The following is a 17214-nucleotide window of genomic DNA, read 5'->3' as shown; positions in this document are numbered from 1 at the left end:
ACAAATCATGTGGCCGCATCTGTGTCTTTCTCTGCTGTTTTACCTGTGTATGGACAGGAAGTAGGAAGAATGCAGCGTATAACAGAATATAACTCTTAGTTAGGGAAGTGGTGCAGGGAGAGAGGATATGGTTTTGTTAGCCATCAGAGCCCTGCTTGGCATGATAGCAGATTGTATAAGAGGGATGGTTTGTATTTGGCTTTTAAAGGGACAGGAGATCTGAGTAAAGACACTTTATTAGTGGCAATTTAAACTAGAGAAGGGGGACAATGTTAACATACCCACCTGTCCCCCATAGCATGACAAAATAGTTAACCAAAGTTTATATTCTAGTTTATTTAATGATAAAAACACTATGTTTACGAGTAAGACTTTGAATAATGTAAGCAGAGGATGTATTGACCATGCAAAAGGATTTGAGAATTCTATTATTTTTACTAATCGTTATTTATAAAGCGCCAACAGATTCCGCAGCACTGCCCATGGGTACAAAGATAAAAGTACAACGGAGAAACAATACAATATAAGACAACATTTTACAGACAGATACAGGGGGAATTGAGGGTCCTATTCCAGTGGGAACTTACAATCTAGAATTCTAGAAATGTTATTCATGCAATGTGCACAAATGCTTGCAGTTTAGTAAATAAATTACATGAACGTACTGCAATAATGATTCAAGATAAGTTGGATTTGGTAGCTATAACAGCAACAAGGTACAATGACTCTCAAGACTGGGAAACAGTCATACCTGGTTGCATAAAAAAAAAAAATTAGAGTAGGAAAAAAAAGGGGGGAGTGGCTCTGCACATAAAAGAAAATATTAAAGTAACAGAAAAAACAAAGGCCTAGATTAAGGCCCAGACTGGGAAATCAGATCGGCCCTGGAAATTTGTATAGACCAGCCCAGCCCCACCCCCCTCGGAGTCAGCCCCTCCCCTTTATCTTAGCCCCACCCCCTCCGGCTCAGACTCGCCCCCCTCTGGCCCAATCTCCCCGGGAATGTAAAGACACCCTCCCTTACCTCACACTGTAAGGCTCACTTGTGCTATACTGTTTTAAATGCATAATTTTCTGTCAACCTTAATGTACCATAATACACGTATAACAATAACATTGTGCACTCTTTTGTCTCCTTACTTAGTATTAATATTTCACACCAGATTTTTTAGCTATTGTACCCCTGGAAATAAGATTTTCTATAACCACCTGATCCCCAGCATTACAGCTGCTGTATCCCCTACATTAGAACTAAGGCGTCCCTCAGCATTAGTGTTAAGTTAACTGGCTGTGTTCTACAGTAGTAGGGATGCAAATGCAATAGTCCTAATACTGAGATGTATTACTTTATTAGTGTTGTGGAACTCTCAGTAATGAAGCTGTATTCCTAATAATTAAAAAATTACATACATGATGGTCGTGATCGATTCAGAGTTCGCTTGATGATCACTTCAGACACTGTCTTGAACTGACTGTGCCACTGCCTGCCTCTGTGTTGCTGCCAAATTGCCACTGGCCAGCCTGTGAGTGTGACCGTTGTCTTTCTTCCGTCCCACATGTGACCCTCACCTCACGTGGCCTGCACATACTCAATGGCTCGGCTATCATGTCACAAGAAGTTTAATGGAAGAGAGATAGAGAGTCAGACGTCAACTCACCTCAGTGACGTCACGTAAGCCGCAGGCCCACCCGGCACGCATATTCATTGATTCCACCATGGTCCGGCCCGTTGCCTCCCACATCCAGCGACAGCCATCTGTGACAGACAGACTGAGCCTGAGACTGTGAGTGAAAGGTTAACTTGCGGTCCGGAATCAGAGGCAGAAGGGATTATAGACAGACAGTGCACAGTGCAGGCCAGTCACAGACAGTGGTCAGTGACTGTAAAACAAACAATTTAGTTAAGATTATTAACATTATCGCAAGGCGCACACAAGAAATAATAATACTATAATAAGGCTTTCGCAATGCATCATATACAGCAGCAGCCAGCCTGAGCCCTCAGCCCAGCCCAGCTGAGCTGCCGGACAGCGGCCCACCGGGATTTTTCCCGGTATCCCAGCTGGCCAATACGGCCCTGCCTAGATTACAAGTTTTGCGTTAGAGGCTATGCGGTACTAACAAGCAGTTTTGTCTCACTGCTCACTTATATGCAGCGCTGGTGTTACGAGTTTTCAGAAACCCGTCGTTAAAAGACAAGAAGAGAGCGTGAGCAAAATTTTGCTTATTACCGCACGCCAATACCAGCGCTGCTTAAGTCAGCGATGAGCTGGTCGTACGTGCTCGTGCACGATTTCCCCATAGGAATCAATGGTGAGAGCCGGCTGAAAAAAAAGTCTAACACCTCCAAAAAAGCAGCGTAAAACTCCTTAACGCAGCCCCATTGATTCCTATGGGGAAATAAAAGTTATGTCTACACCTAACACCCTAACATGAACCCCAAGTCTAAACACCCCTAATCTTACACTTATTAACCCCTAATATGCCGCCCTGACATCGCCAACACCTACATTATAATTATTAACCCCTAATCTGCCGCTCTGGACACCGCCGCCACCTACATTATATGTATTAACCCTAATCTGCTGCCCCCAACATCTCCAACACCTACATACTATTTATTAACCCCTAATCTGCTGCCCCCAATGTCGCTGCAACCTACCTACATTTATTAACCCCTAATCTGCCGCCCCCAACTTCAACACCACTATATTAAAGTTATTAACCCCTAAACCTTAGTCTAACCCTAACCCTAACACCCCCTAACTTAAATATAATTAAAATAAATCTAAAAAAAAATCCTATCATTAACTAAATTATTCCTATTTAAAACTAAATACTTACCTATAAAATAAATCCTAAGCTAGCTACAATATAACTAATAGTTACATTGTATCTAGCTTAGGGTTTAATTTTATTTTACAGGGAAGTTTGTATTTATTTTAACTATGTAGAATGGTTATTAAATAGTTATTAACTATTTAATAACTACCTAGCTAAAATAAATACAAATTTACCTGTAAAATAAAACCTAACCTAAGTTACAATAACACCTAACACTACACTATAATTAAATGAACTAAATTAAATACAATTACCTAAATTAAATTAAATTAGCTAAAGTACAAAAAAACAAACACTAAATTACAGAAAATAATAAACAAATTACAGATATTTAAACTAATTACACCTAATCTAATAGCCCTATTAAAATAAAAAAAGCCCCCACAAAATAAAAAAAAATCCTAGCCTAAACTAAACTACCAATTGCCCTTAAAAGGGCCTTTTGCGGGGCATTGCCCCAAAGTAATCAGCTCTTTTACCTGAAAAAAAAAAAATACAAACAACCCCCCCAACAGTAAAACCCACCACCCACACAACCAACACCCCAAATAAAATACTATCTAAAAAGACCTAAGCTCCCTATTGCCCTGAAAAGGGCATTTGGATGGGCATTGCCCTTAAAAGGGCAGTTAGCTCTATTGGGCCTTTTGCGGGGCATTGCCCCAAAGTAATCAGCTCTTTTACCTGAAAAAAAAAAAATACAAACAACCCCCCCAACAGTAAAACCCACCACCCACACAACCAACACCCCAAATAAAATACTTTTGCGGGGCATTGCCCCAAAGTAATCAGCTCTTTTACCTGAAAAAAAAAAAATACAAACAACCCCCCCAACAGTAAAACCCACCACCCACACAACCAACACCCCAAATAAAATACTTTTGCGGGGCATTGCCCCAAAGTAATCAGCTCTTTTACCTGAAAAAAAAAAAAATACAAACAACCCCCCCAACAGTAAAACCCACCACCCACACAACCAACACCCCAAATAAAATACTATCTAAAAAGACCTAAGCTCCCTATTGCCCTGAAAAGGGCATTTGGATGGGCATTGCCCTTAAAAGGGCAGTTAGCTCTATTGCAGCCCAAAGTCCCTAATCTAAAAATAAAACCCACCCAATACACCCTTAATAAAAACCTAACACTAACCCCCTGAAGATCGACTTACCGGGAGAAGTCTTCAACCAAGCCGGGCCGAAGTCCTCAATGACCAGCCAATTGAATTGAGCTCGCATTCTATTGGCTGTTTCAATCAGCCAATAGAATGCGAGCTCAATCCTATTGGCTGATTGGATCAGCCAATAGGATTGAAGCTCAATCCTATTGGCTGTCTGCATCAGCCAATAGGATTTTTTCACCTTTAATTCCGATTGGCTGATAGAATTCTATCAGCCAATCGGAATTCAAGGGTCGCCATCTTCGATGAGGTCATTTAAAGGAGAATTCATTGTTCAAGAAGACGTCGATTGAAGAGGATGCTCCGCGCCAGATGTCTTGAAGATGGACCCGCTCCGCGCCGGATTGGATGAAGATAGAAGATGCCATCTGGATAAAGACTTCTGCCCGGTTGGATGAAGACTTCTGCCCGGTTGGATGAAGACTTCTGCCACTTTGTTGAGGACTTCTGCCTTCTTCGTTGAGGATGGATCTCGGGTCTTCAAAACTGTAAGTGGATCTTCGGGGGTTAGTGTAAGGCGTTTTTAAGGTTTTATTGGATGGGTTTTATTTTTAGATTAGGGTTTGGGTGGAAAAAGAACTAAATGCCCTTTTAAGGGCAATGTCCATCCAAATGCCCTTTTCAGGGCAATGGGGAGTTTAGGTGTTTTAGTTAGGATTTTATTTGGGGGGTTGGTTGTGTGAGTGGTGGGTTTTACTGTTGGGGGGTTGTTTGTATTTTTTTTTACAGGTAAAAGAGCAGATTACTTTGGGGCAATAGCCCGCAAAAGGCCCTTTTAAGGGCTATTGGTAGTTTAGTGTAGGCTTTTTTTGGGGCGGGGGGCTTTTTTATTTTTTTAGGGCTATTAGATTAGGTGTAATTAGTTTAAATATCTGATCATTTCTTTTTGTATTTTGTGTAATTTAGTGTTTTTTTGTAATTTAGTTAATTATATTTAATTAATGTAATTGATTTAATTGTAGTGTAATGTTAGGTGCTAGTGTAAGACAGGTTAGGTTTTATTTTACAGGTAAATTTGTATTTATTATAGCTAGGTAGTTAGTAAATAGTTAATAACTATTTAGTAACTATTCTACCTAGTTAAAATAAATACAAACTTAGCTGTGAAATAAAAATAAAACCTAAGATAGAAACAATGTAACTATTAGTTATATTGTAGCTAGCTTAGGTTTTATTTTACAGGTAAGTATTTTAAATAGGAAGTATTTAGTTATTAATAGTAGGTTTTATTTAGATTTATTTTAATTACATTAAAGTTAGTGGGTGTTACGGTTAGGGTTAGACTTATGGGTTAATAACTAGTATAGTGGCGGCGACGTTGGGGCGGAAGATTAGGGGTTAATAAATGTAGGTAGGTGGCGGAGACGTTAGGGACGGCAGATTAGGGGTTAATAAATGTATTGTAGGTGTCGGAGGTGTCGGGGCGGCAGATTAGGGGTTAATAACTTTAATGTAGGTGGCAGCGACATTGGGGGTGGCAGGTTAGGGGTTAATAAGTATAATGTAGGTTGCGGTGATGTTAGGGACAGCAGATTAGGGGTTAATAATATTTAACTAGTGTTTACGATGTGGGAGTGCAGTGGTTTAGGGGTTAATATGCTTATTATAGCGGTGGCAATGTCCGGAGCAGCAGATTAGGGGTCAATAATTTTATTTTAGTGTTTGAGATGCGGGAGAGCCTCGATTTAGGGGTTAATAGGTAGTTTATGGGTGTTAGTGTACTTTTTAGCACTTTGTAGAGTAAAACTCATAACTTCTGACTTTCAGTTTACGGTATGAATCTTGACGGTATAGGTTGTACTACTCACTTTTTGGCCTCCCAGGCAGACTCGTGATACCAGCGATGTGGAAGTCCCATTGAAAAAGGACTTTTTATAAGCTGCGGTAGTTACGTTGCGTTACGGCCAAGAAAGTGTGCGTTGCCCCAAAACCTGCAAGACTCGTAATACCAGCGGTAGTGAAAAAGAGCCTTAACGCTGCTTTATCATTCATACCGCAAAACTCATAATCTAGCCGTGTATTTGCTAACCATAACCCATTGTGTTAAAGGACATGCCCAATTAAGGGCCAGATTACAAGTGGAGCATTATTTAACGTTCCCGCTCGGGCGTTAATTGTGCTAGAAGTAAGCTTTTTAAGCTCGTCGGATTGCACTCGTATTACAAGTTAAAAGTAAACAGTTTTTGCTTACGCACTAACCCGACGAGCGTAAATAGCCAAACTTACAATATCATGCACAATAACCTATTCCACCATTGAAGTCAATGGAGAAAAAAAAGTGGACAAAAAAATACCTTACTCACACGCAATCCCGATCGCATATTCTCAAGTGAGCAAACCCAACATGAAAATATGAATATTTCACATTCCAATGTTTTTCACATAGAAGAATATGTTCTATTTATTCATAAATAAATGTTTATATATATATATATATATATAAACCTCAAAGATGATGCACTCTCAGCAATGCTGATGAAGGGGAGGCTGTCCCCGAAAACGTTTCATTAAACTGAACCTTTGTTTCACAAAGACCTGAGAGTGCATCATCTTTGAGGTTTATTATTGGTATTTTTGCACCCAGGCAGATGTCCGGTTGGATTGTGATCCTGTTAAATGGACTGTGATATATATATATGATGGTATTTTGATTAAATATATATCTATACTTATACATAATCATGTAAAAACATGATTATATCTAGGTATAGATATATACATATATATATATATAAGAGCTGCAACAACTAATCGTCATAATCGATAATAATCAATTATGAAAATAGATGTCAACGAATCTCATAATTAATTAATCGCATTCTATTGGCTGTTCCGATCAGCCAATAGAATGCGAGCTCAATCTGATTGGCTGATTGAATCAGCCAATCGGATTGAACTTGATTCTGATTGGCTGATTCCATCAGCCAATCAGAATTTTCCTACCTTAATTCCGATTGGCTGATAGAATCCTATCAGCCAATCGGAATTCGAGGGATGCCATCTTGGATGACGTCCCTTAAAGGAACCGTCATTCGTCGGGAAGTTGTCGGAGAAGAAGGATGGATCCGCGATGGAGGTCTTCAAGATGGAGCCGGTCCTCATCGGATGAAGATAGAAGATGCCGCTTGGAAGAAGATGGTTGCCGGTCCGGATCTACTCTTCTTCCCGGATAGGATGAAGACTTTGGACCCTCTTCTGGACTTCTTCAGCCGTCGGATGATGGATGTCTAGCCCCCTCTTGGGTTGGATGAAGATATCGGAGCCAGGACGGATCGGTGTGATACCCGGTGAGGTGAAGACAAGGTAGGAAGATCTTCAGGGGCTTAGTGTTAGGTTTATTTAAGGGGGGTTTGGGTTAGATTAGGGGTATGTGGGTGGTGGGTTGTAATGTTGGGGGGGGTATTGTATGTTTTTTTTTACAGGCAAAAGAGCTGAATTTCTTGGGGCATGCCCCGCAAAGGGCCCTGTTCAGGGCTGGTAAGGTAAAAGAGCTTTGAACTTTTGTAATTTAGAATAGGGTAGGGCATTTTTTTTATTTTGGGGGGCTTTGTTATTTTATTAGGGGGCTTAGAGTAGGTGTAATTAGTTTAAAATTGTTGTAATATTTTTCTAATGTTTGTAAATATTTTTTTATTTTTTGTAACTTAGCTCTTTTTTATTTTTTGTACTTTAGTTAGTTTATTTCATTGTATTTATTTGTAGGAATTGTATTTAATTAATTTATTGATAGTGTAGTGTTAGGTTTAATTGTAGATAATTATAGGTATTTTATTTAATTTATTTATTGATAGTGTAGTGTTAGGTTTAATTGTAACTTAGGTTAGGATTTATTTTACAGGTAATTTTGTAATTATTTTAACTATTTTAGCTATTAAATAGTTCTTAACTATTTAATAGCTATTGTACCTGGTTAAAATAAATACAAAGTTACCTGTAAAATAAATATAAATCCTAAAATAGCTATAATATAATTATAATTTATGTTGTAGCTATATTAGGGTTTATTTTACAGGTAAGTATTTAGCTTTAAATAGGAATAATTTATTTAATAAGAGTTAATTTATTTCGTTAGATTTAAATTATATTTAACTTAGGGGGGTGTTAGTGTTAGGGTTAGACTTAGCTTTAGGGGTTAATCCATTTATTACAGTAGCGGCGAGATTAGGTCGGCAGATTAGGGGTTAATAATTGAAGTTAGGTGTCGGCGATGTTAGGGAGGGCAGATTAGGGGTTTATACTATTTATTATAGGGTTTTTGAGGCGGGAGTGAGGCGGATTAGGGGTTAATAACTTTATTATAGTAGCGGTGCGGTCCGCTCGGCAGATTAGGGGTTAATAAGTGTAGGCAGGTGGAGGCGACATTGAGGGGGGCAGATTAGGGGTTAATAAATATAATATAGGGGTCGGCGGTGTTAGGGGCAGCAGATTAGGGGTACATAGCTATAATGTAGGTGGCGGCTCTTTGCGGTCAGCAGATTAGGGCTTAATTATTGTAGGTAGCTGGTGGCGACGTTGTGGGGGGCAGGTTAGGGGTTAATAAATATAATATAGGGGTCGGCGGTGTTAGGGGCAGCAGATTAGGGGTACATAAGTATAACGTAGGTGGCGGTCGGCAGATTAGGGGTTAAAAAAATTTAATCGAGTGGCGGCGATGTGGGGGGACCTCGGTTTAGGGGTACATAGGTAGTTTATGGGTGTTAGTGTACTTTAGAGCACAGTAGTTAAGAGCTTTATAAACCGGCGTTAGCCCAGAAAGCTCTTAACTACTGATTTTTTTCTGCGGCTGAAGTTTTGTCGTTAGAATTCTAATGCTCACTTCAGCCACGACTCTAAATACCGGAGTTAGAAAGATCCCATTGAAAAGATAGGATACGCAATTGACGTAAGGGGATCTGCGGTATGGAAAAGTCGAGGCTGAAAAGTGAGCGTTAGACCCTTTCCTGACTGACTCCAAATACCGGCGGTAGCCTAAAACCAGTGTTAGGAGCCTCTAACGGTGGTTTTCACGGCTACCGCCAAACTCCAAATCTAGGCCTTAGCATTGGTGAAGAGCTAACAAAGATAAATATCCCACTTTGGTGACATTAGCAAAACCCTACTTATACACCTCAACAGCCTTTTCTCTGCTGCAGGATATAGCTGCAAACAGAGAACCAGCCTTAGCCAGAAGCTTGTGGACATGTTAAGATTTTAGCATTTCAATGCAAAGTTTCTGAAAGAGTGAATAACAGAATGTTTTTAACAGTGATAGTCTAACTCTAACAGTTTGTGGTTTTGTTTTTTTTGTTTAATTATAAAACTGTGCTCTGCTGCTTAAACATTGAAGAAACAGTTGTGTTAATGTAAAGTTTTAGTCTGAAGTTTATATTTGTAACACTCAGTATGTGGATGTTATTTAAAACATAGAAAACTATTATTGATTCTCTTTTTATCCGATTAGTGGATTAATCGGAAAAATAATCGGCCGATTATTCGATTATGAAAATAATCGTTAGTTGCAGCCCTAATATATATATATATATAGAGAAAGAGATGTGCAGAACATTGGAATATGAAATATTTACAGTAAATACCCACTATCACACTTTATTAAATCTGAATATCGCATGCTCCAGCGCACTTCTATATATGTCTATAAAGCCCTTTTTTGTGCAATATTTTTTTTTACAATAATTTTTATTAGATGATGTTATTAGATGTGTAACTGTACTTTGTAATTTATTTTTGATGTATTTTGTTTCACTTTTTTGTTTTGTGAAACAGTTAACCAGAGCTTGCTCTGAGGTTGCACAAACCCAACGCGCATTAACTTCAACTGTGCTCAAGCGATTGCGTTAATTTTCAACTTGTAATATGAGCGCATTACTGTTATCGCTCCACTTGTAATCTTGCCTTAAATGGGATGTGCCTACAGGAAAAGCTTACCTGCTCATTTTATCTCACTCTCGCTAAACAGAAAAAACAATTGCTAGGTACTGAAATGTTAAAGGGACAGAATACTATAACATTGTTTTTCCCTTAATGTGTTTCCAATTACTTTTTTTACCAGCTGCAGAGTATAAAAAAATTAGATTTGCTTTTTTAAAGGAACAGTCTACTTGTACAATTTTAGTATTTAAAAAATTTGATAATCTCTTTGTTACCCATTCCCCAGTTTTACATAACCAACACTTTTATATGAATGTACTTTTTACCTCTGTGATAACCTTGCATCTAAGCCTCTGCAGACTGCCCCCTTATCTCAGTTCTTTTGACAGACATGCAGTTTAGCCAATCAGTGCTGACTCATAAATAACTCCACAGGAGTGAGCACAATGTTATTTATATGTTACACATGAACTAGCACTGTCTAACTGTGAAAAACTGTCAAAATGCACTGAGATAAGAGCCAACCTTTAATAGCTTAGAAATCCGTTTATAAACCTACCTAGGTTTAGCTTTCAACAAAGAATACCAATAGAACAAAGCAAATTTAGTGACAAAAGTAAATTGGAAAGTTACTTAAAATGGCATGTCTTATCTGAATCAAGAAAGTTTCATTTTGACTTGACTGGCCCTTTAAGGCTTATTTGTGTATATGATTTAACTGATTTTGTGTTTTGAAGCCACAACCTAATAAAATGGGTTGAGATTGTAGGTATAATAAGATCTCATTACATTATCACATTGTGTAAATATATCTGCTTCTTTATCTTATATCTGTCCATAAACCAATCACCAATACTTGGAGAGAACAATGGAAAATTAACATTTTATTACCTTATCTCTTCTATAGCCCACTGGAAATGTAATTTCTTCTACTGGCTTTGTTAACACAGCTTGGCCTCGTGGCCAAAAACTTTCAGGATGGGTGGGGATACCACAGGCTAAATAAACTATTTCAAATGCCAATATAAGGATAATGGAAATACTTGTAAACAATTTAATACACTCCAGCAGGTAAAGTGGATCATTGGGAAAAAATTAAAGGGGAGACATTTTTTGAGTTAACTGTCCCTTTAACTATGGGTGAGGGGCTTTAATGAGCAAAACCAGCCTTTTCAGATACAATAAACCTCTCTCTCTCTCACCCCCAGTGGGTGATTGAGTGCTAATATTTTTGTACATAGCTCTTTCTATAGAAAATACTGCAGTATTCTTTTTTTTAGTATATGTGGTGGGTTCAGTGAGCAAAAATGACTATTGCAAATGACACAATAAAGGTAAAGGCGCTGAGTTAAATAATTTAATACACTCCAGCAGGTAAAATAGATTATTAGGAATACATTAAAGGGACATTTATTTTGTTAAAGCATGCAATTTTCGCACTAGCAACCCTGCAATACTATGTGTATAACTCCCACAAACGTGTTACAAACATAGTTAAATTATCACTTGGGAGTCACGAGCGCTGCTGCTCCCAAATGGATAAAGTTGGAAAGGCAACCAGCAGAGGTAGTTGCATGACCCACCTGGGCCACTGGCTCTGCTGATTGCCTTAGTAGCTGAATATGCATGTGACCAGCAGTTCTCTGTGTCTCCCTAGTGGTACCTTAACCATTGCAGGGTTGCTAGTGCTAAAATTACATGCTCTAACCAATTAGAGCATGTCTAAAGCAGGGAACAAAAAATTTATAGTGCACTGCCTTTAATTTATTTAAGTTTTTTTCAAATATATTAATATGTAAAAAAAAAAAAGGAAGTCAAAATGATGAGTGCGACAAATTAATATGGATTGAAAATGTTGTCATTCTCAGACAGGGCATCTGGAAACATTAGTGTGTTAAAGCTCCTTGCTAAGCGTCACATAAAACTAGGGCTGAAATGAGAAAAAAAAAGTTTATACAAAGCTTCATAGTTAAATACTCAGTATGATTTTTTTAACTTGGTTTTTCTATAATTTATGTTTTAAAGTACTAACAAAGGCTTTAATATAATGCTCATAATGGCTTTTATTTTAATAATATGTAATACAATATAAGCAACTTCTGGTGCATTTAATACAGAAAATATAAAGTAACTGTCTATTCCCGTTGAATATTTATACTTAAATGGTCCATATACTTCTATGTGTTTTTTTTAAAGATATAAATGTATGGAATGTTATTTACCTGGAATAGAACATGTATTCAGATAGTATAGTATTATAGTGTTTTTAATGAAGTCTTTTTTTGCTTGTGGTGTGAGAGGTAATAATCTTTCTTTGCTTGGTGTGCTGTGCAATACCATTTTATTGTTCTTACGGGACACTGTACCCATAAATTATAAATCCAGCATATTAGTAAAGAAATCTATTAGCTATTTAAAGAAATCCTTCCTGTGATGTATGACTAATGAGACCTTGTTTTTTAGTAGGAAGAAAGTAATACATATTAAAATCCATTATTGAAAACAACTGCTAACTTTATATATGTTTGTAAGTGTTGTAGACTTTGTAGTGAGTGCATCCCTGAAATCCCCTGTACATTGAGACCTCTCAGACAGGCAAGAGGTTAAATGGTGCAATAGTTTTCATCATACCCTTCTTTTTCTCCTCTCCGTTCTAGAAATATGATGGTCTTCAAGTCTTTTTTGTTATGTTATTCCATCTGTCTGGCAGAGAAAGTCCCCACATCTTGTTTTGCTATCTGAGTTTCGGGTTGGCGAGTGAGTGAAATCTTAGTGCACCTCCTGTTGAATATTTAATTTGCTAATTTTGTTGGTTCCCAAGCTGCTGGTAGCAGCTGTCTTGCAGAACGCTTGAGCCACCTCCAAAGAAAAAATATGAAATGAGGGTATAGTGTTACCTGCTTGTTTGCTTGAAATGTGAACAAGGTTCAGCCAGCCAGAAGTCTGCTGTGTGCACGTGTATATCTGTATTTGCCCTTCAGTTGGCAAGAGAGGTCAACTTGTGTGGTTCTAAGAGAGAGAGTGTGAAATAGGGAGTGTGTGTGTGTGTGCATAACACCCACAAATATGATTGACAGTTATATATCTAGGATAGAAATGTTAATAAATGTGCTGTGTCATATTCACATCAACACATCCACAAATACAAAAGCTAACCTTACAATTGCCATATGTAATTCTACATGGGCTGTCTCATGCCTCTTTGCTCAGGGACACATGCTTAACATGGTATTTTAATGTTTGGACTTGTGTGTGGGGGGAAATATCATCTGAATAGAGAACATTTCTGGGGGTTGCGGAAGTGATTTTGCATATGGGGAGAAGATCAAGCTAAATTTTGAGGTGGTATTCAGTAAGGCAGTGATTTGCAACCTTTTTTTTGCCGTGGCACACTTTTTTACATTAAAAAATCCTGTGGAACACCACCATCCCCAAATTTTACAAAATCACACATTGTAGCCTAATACAGGATATATATACAGTGTGTATATATATATATATATATATATATATATATATATATATATATATATATATATATATATGTATATATATATATATATATATATATATATATACACACACACACTGTACTGTGCTGTCATGCCATGCCTCCTACAAACTATACATTACATATTGACATTCATTCACAAACAATCATAATGATTGTCTGTGAATAATTGTCAATGTCATGGTTGTAAATGATGCCTGATGAGCCTGTCACATACCTACCAATATTTCAAAATTTGAAAGAGGGACACCACCGCACTGTTGTCAGTCTGCCACGGCACACCTGAGGAACTCTCACGGCACACTAGTGTGCCACTGCACACTGGTTGAAAAACACTGCAGTAAGGTATAGTTGGGTGGCTCTTGGGATTTTCTAATTTTTTGCTGGGGAGCAAACCAAATTTCCTTTTATCTCTATCTCAGCCTGGAAAGCAGATTCATCCCTAGAAAGACAGTAGCAGAGGAGGGAGTCAAATTCAGGTCCTGGTTTTACATTTCAGGGCTCCGCACACAAGGAGATACCTGAGAGGTTTGTGTTTCTGAAGATACAACCGCTCTCTGCACAGGGTAGATATGCAGAATTTCATTTTGTCAGCTGGGATATCCCAATTACTGCGCATTGGGACGAGGTAGAACATTTTCTCAGCTTTTGTATAGGTATGTGTCTTCTAAATAAGCTCATGAGTTGAAAAAAATACTTATTTGTAAACCAGCTCAAAATTTGGTTTTGTATAACCCTAAATCACGTTATTATATTATTTCACTTACTCTTTTAAGTGTTTATAAATCTTTGTATACATTACAGACTGCACTATTAGGTTTACTATGCAGGGGTAGGTTTTCATAGCAGTGTGTGTCATTTGTTTGACTTTTCTGTTACTCCAGTGTGATGGGTCTGTATGGTAATGGGATGCTGCATATAAGACACATTAGCTCACTGGGAGTAATTTAACACACATTAACAGACAGCTGACAAAATAACATTTCTTCAGAGATCACTGTTCTTGCTGACATGTCTAATCTGGTGGATGTTTGGTACTGACTGATTTGGAGAAGTTTTAAGAGGTAGATATGACCTTAAATGTTATCTGATCTTTAGGGGAGTTAATTTAATATCTGAGTGACAGATCTGGTCTTTGGGGTAGCAGATCTTTTCTTCAATGGGGAGCATCTAGTTTTTGCAGTACTGATGGAATGTGTATGGTTCGAGTGCACATTTATCCTATATTTTATGGCTGAAGAAACAAGTCTTGGTGAATGTCTCTAATCTTAAAAAAACAAAACAACAATGTATTAATCCCTAAAGGAATATAAATGTAGCCTTTTGGGTGGCTGCATCCCCTTCATCAGACCTAGCTACTTAAAATGTTACATTAGCATAAACCTATGGATCAGTAACTACTTTTTGTTTATGACAGACATATTAAAATATTGATTTTTTTTGTAATGTATATGCATCCTGTATATGAAATACGTTAAAAAGACATTTTGTTCAATTTAATGCATTTAGTGCATTTGAAATCCATATGTTTCCTCAAGCTAAGACCCATCTGTTTTCTCATTCCTGTCTTACTAAATCTGATCCATGTATCCAGTGAGTTCAGTACCACTTATCTACCTTAAACATGCCCATTCTTATCTCCATCAAATGGACATTCCTATCCCCTCAGTTCAACTTATGTTCACATCTGATCTGCTAGTTTACCCCAAATACAACTTGTCTGTTGATTTAGATAAAACCCCTAGATTAGTATTATTTGGGTTTTCAAGAATATTATCTTCTTTCCCCAAAATATAATCCACCTTTCTCCCCAAATGAAGTCACTCCATAAAAAGTATTGTCTGACATCTTAGATCATCTAGAGCAGTGTTTCTCAATTCCATTCCTCAGGACATTAACAGGCCAGATTGTAAGGATTATATTGTGTAAGAGCACGTTAATAACCATGTTTACAGATCAGCTGATTATGTAACCTGTGCTCTTGTTTAGATATCCTGAAACTCTGGTCTGTTAGTGTGCCCTGATGACTGGAATTGAGAAACACTGCCCTTGGCCCCAAGTCTTAATACATTTTCCCATCAGATTTAAGTCAACTTTGCCTGCAAGCCATGCCATCCTGCTCCCTACAAAAGACCAATCTGTTCTAATTATACCTCATATAAATCCCGCATTGCCAGGACCAGTAGTCTGATCTGATGTGCAAATAGTACTGACAGAGGGACGACAAATCCATTTGGCTCTAATAGGAAGTGTGATGTTGGTATGGGGCTTCTACAAAAGCTGCAGATCCATTTGGGTCTGATCTAGGTCTGATGTGAGTGTAGGGTTGACAGAGAAGCTGCAGGGCCATTTGGACTTGATCCGAGGTGTGATATGGGGCTTCTAGAGGAACTGCAGGACCAAAATATTGACATATAAGAGGTGTGATATGGTATGTGGCTGACAGAGGGAATACAGGCACATATGGTTCACTAGCCTACCTGCCATATTAGCATACCCTTTTGTTTGAAGACAGGTGCTGAAGTACTCTATTAATACCTTTTTTATTATTATTATTATTATTATTATTATTATTATTATTATCATTTACTTTTAGAGCACAAAAAGATCCAGCATAGCTGTTAACATAGGTAAAATATATAAAATATTCAATTAAAGAGGCAAATTGTGGACCAGATGAGTGGGTAGAGGGCTCTGCTAAGTGTTGCCAACTGTTGTAGAGTAGATCACCTTTCAAGAAGGTGGTCTACAAGATGGCTGAGCTTGTATGCTTACAAACTAGGGGTGTAAGGGACTAACAAAAGGTTAGCATAGTCTGTATGTATTCCTGAACAGTAGAGTCTTTAAGGAACACTTGAAGCTTTGAAAACTAGGATAAAGTCTTGTGAAGCGAGGCAGAGAGTTTCACAAGATTGGACAAACAGAAGCCAGCAGTAGTATGTAAACGCGTGTATACATCTGACACTTTGGGGCTTGGTTAGAAGTCTGAAAATTAGCACAATGTTATTAAAAAATAAGCAAAGCTATACATTGTTACAAAAACACTCCCAGATGGGCTTCATAAATGGATGATCTACAAAACATTTATGCAAAGAAAAATCTAGTGTACAATGTCCCTTTAAGGGAAATAGAGCAGTAGAGGGGAGGTTGAATCTAGATCATTTTTTTTTGAGGATAGGCGTGATTGAATTTTTAGGCATGAGAGAAAATGCACAAGTTCTGTAAACTCTATGTTTAATATAGAGAAGTGTAGAAAACCAGCACTTTGAGTGTCCTGAAACCCAAGACACAACATTCAAATATCAGCAGAGATACCTTGCTATGTAATTAGCATTGACTAGATCATATGCAGATGTCTATATTATGGTTGCAGCTGCAACTTGATCAAACTTACACTGCTGTGATTTAGGGCCTGATGATCAAAGATTCTACTGCTTGGAGAGAAGTTGTAGTGCAGACACAGGGCCTGAACTCAATGAATGCTCAAAGAAAAAGGGCGGAGCTCTCCAGCACTGTGAGATCTCTCTTATTTCTGTATCCGGAGGAGAGACAAACCCAGTGTAATATAGCACTGCATGATATGAGAGTTTTGTTACACTTACATTGTGCACTGTATTTTATATTACTTTACACTTCAGATTGGGTCTTTTTAGTGTTAATACATTTAAGCTCTACACTTTCTATTTTATATTTGAATACATTTAGATCCAGCAGTGATTTAACAAATTCTTATTATGTTTTGAAAGTTTTTGTTACTTTTAACAAATTAGGATAATGTTTTATATATTTCTGTGTATCTTTTTACAAATTACAT

At 37.7% G+C, this 17214-nt stretch overlaps 2 protein-coding genes across 2 annotated transcripts in view; both read right to left on the bottom strand.

Annotated features, from left to right (window-relative positions):
* CREB3L4 (cAMP responsive element binding protein 3 like 4) overlaps window positions 1-12836 on the bottom strand; it is a 99984-nt gene extending 87148 nt beyond the window's left edge. Inside the window, exon 1 of the mRNA XM_053704428.1 lies at window positions 12521-12836. The gene's annotated coding sequence lies outside the window, so the exon portion shown is untranslated. The remainder of the gene's footprint in view (window positions 1-12520) is intronic.
* Window positions 1-12850, bottom strand: part of LOC128650529 (leucine-rich repeat and immunoglobulin-like domain containing-NOGO receptor-interacting protein 4) — a 32132-nt gene extending 19282 nt beyond the window's left edge. Inside the window, exon 1 of the mRNA XM_053704426.1 lies at window positions 12787-12850. The gene's annotated coding sequence lies outside the window, so the exon portion shown is untranslated. The remainder of the gene's footprint in view (window positions 1-12786) is intronic.
* Window positions 12851-17214: the final 4364 nt, after the last annotated feature.

This window comes from Bombina bombina, chromosome 1, assembly GCF_027579735.1.
Source record: "Bombina bombina isolate aBomBom1 chromosome 1, aBomBom1.pri, whole genome shotgun sequence".
In the NCBI taxonomy this organism is placed as follows: Eukaryota; Metazoa; Chordata; class Amphibia; order Anura; family Bombinatoridae; genus Bombina; species Bombina bombina.
The sequence above is the reverse complement of the archived record's forward strand: the minus strand, read 5'-3'. Positions and strand labels throughout refer to the sequence as shown.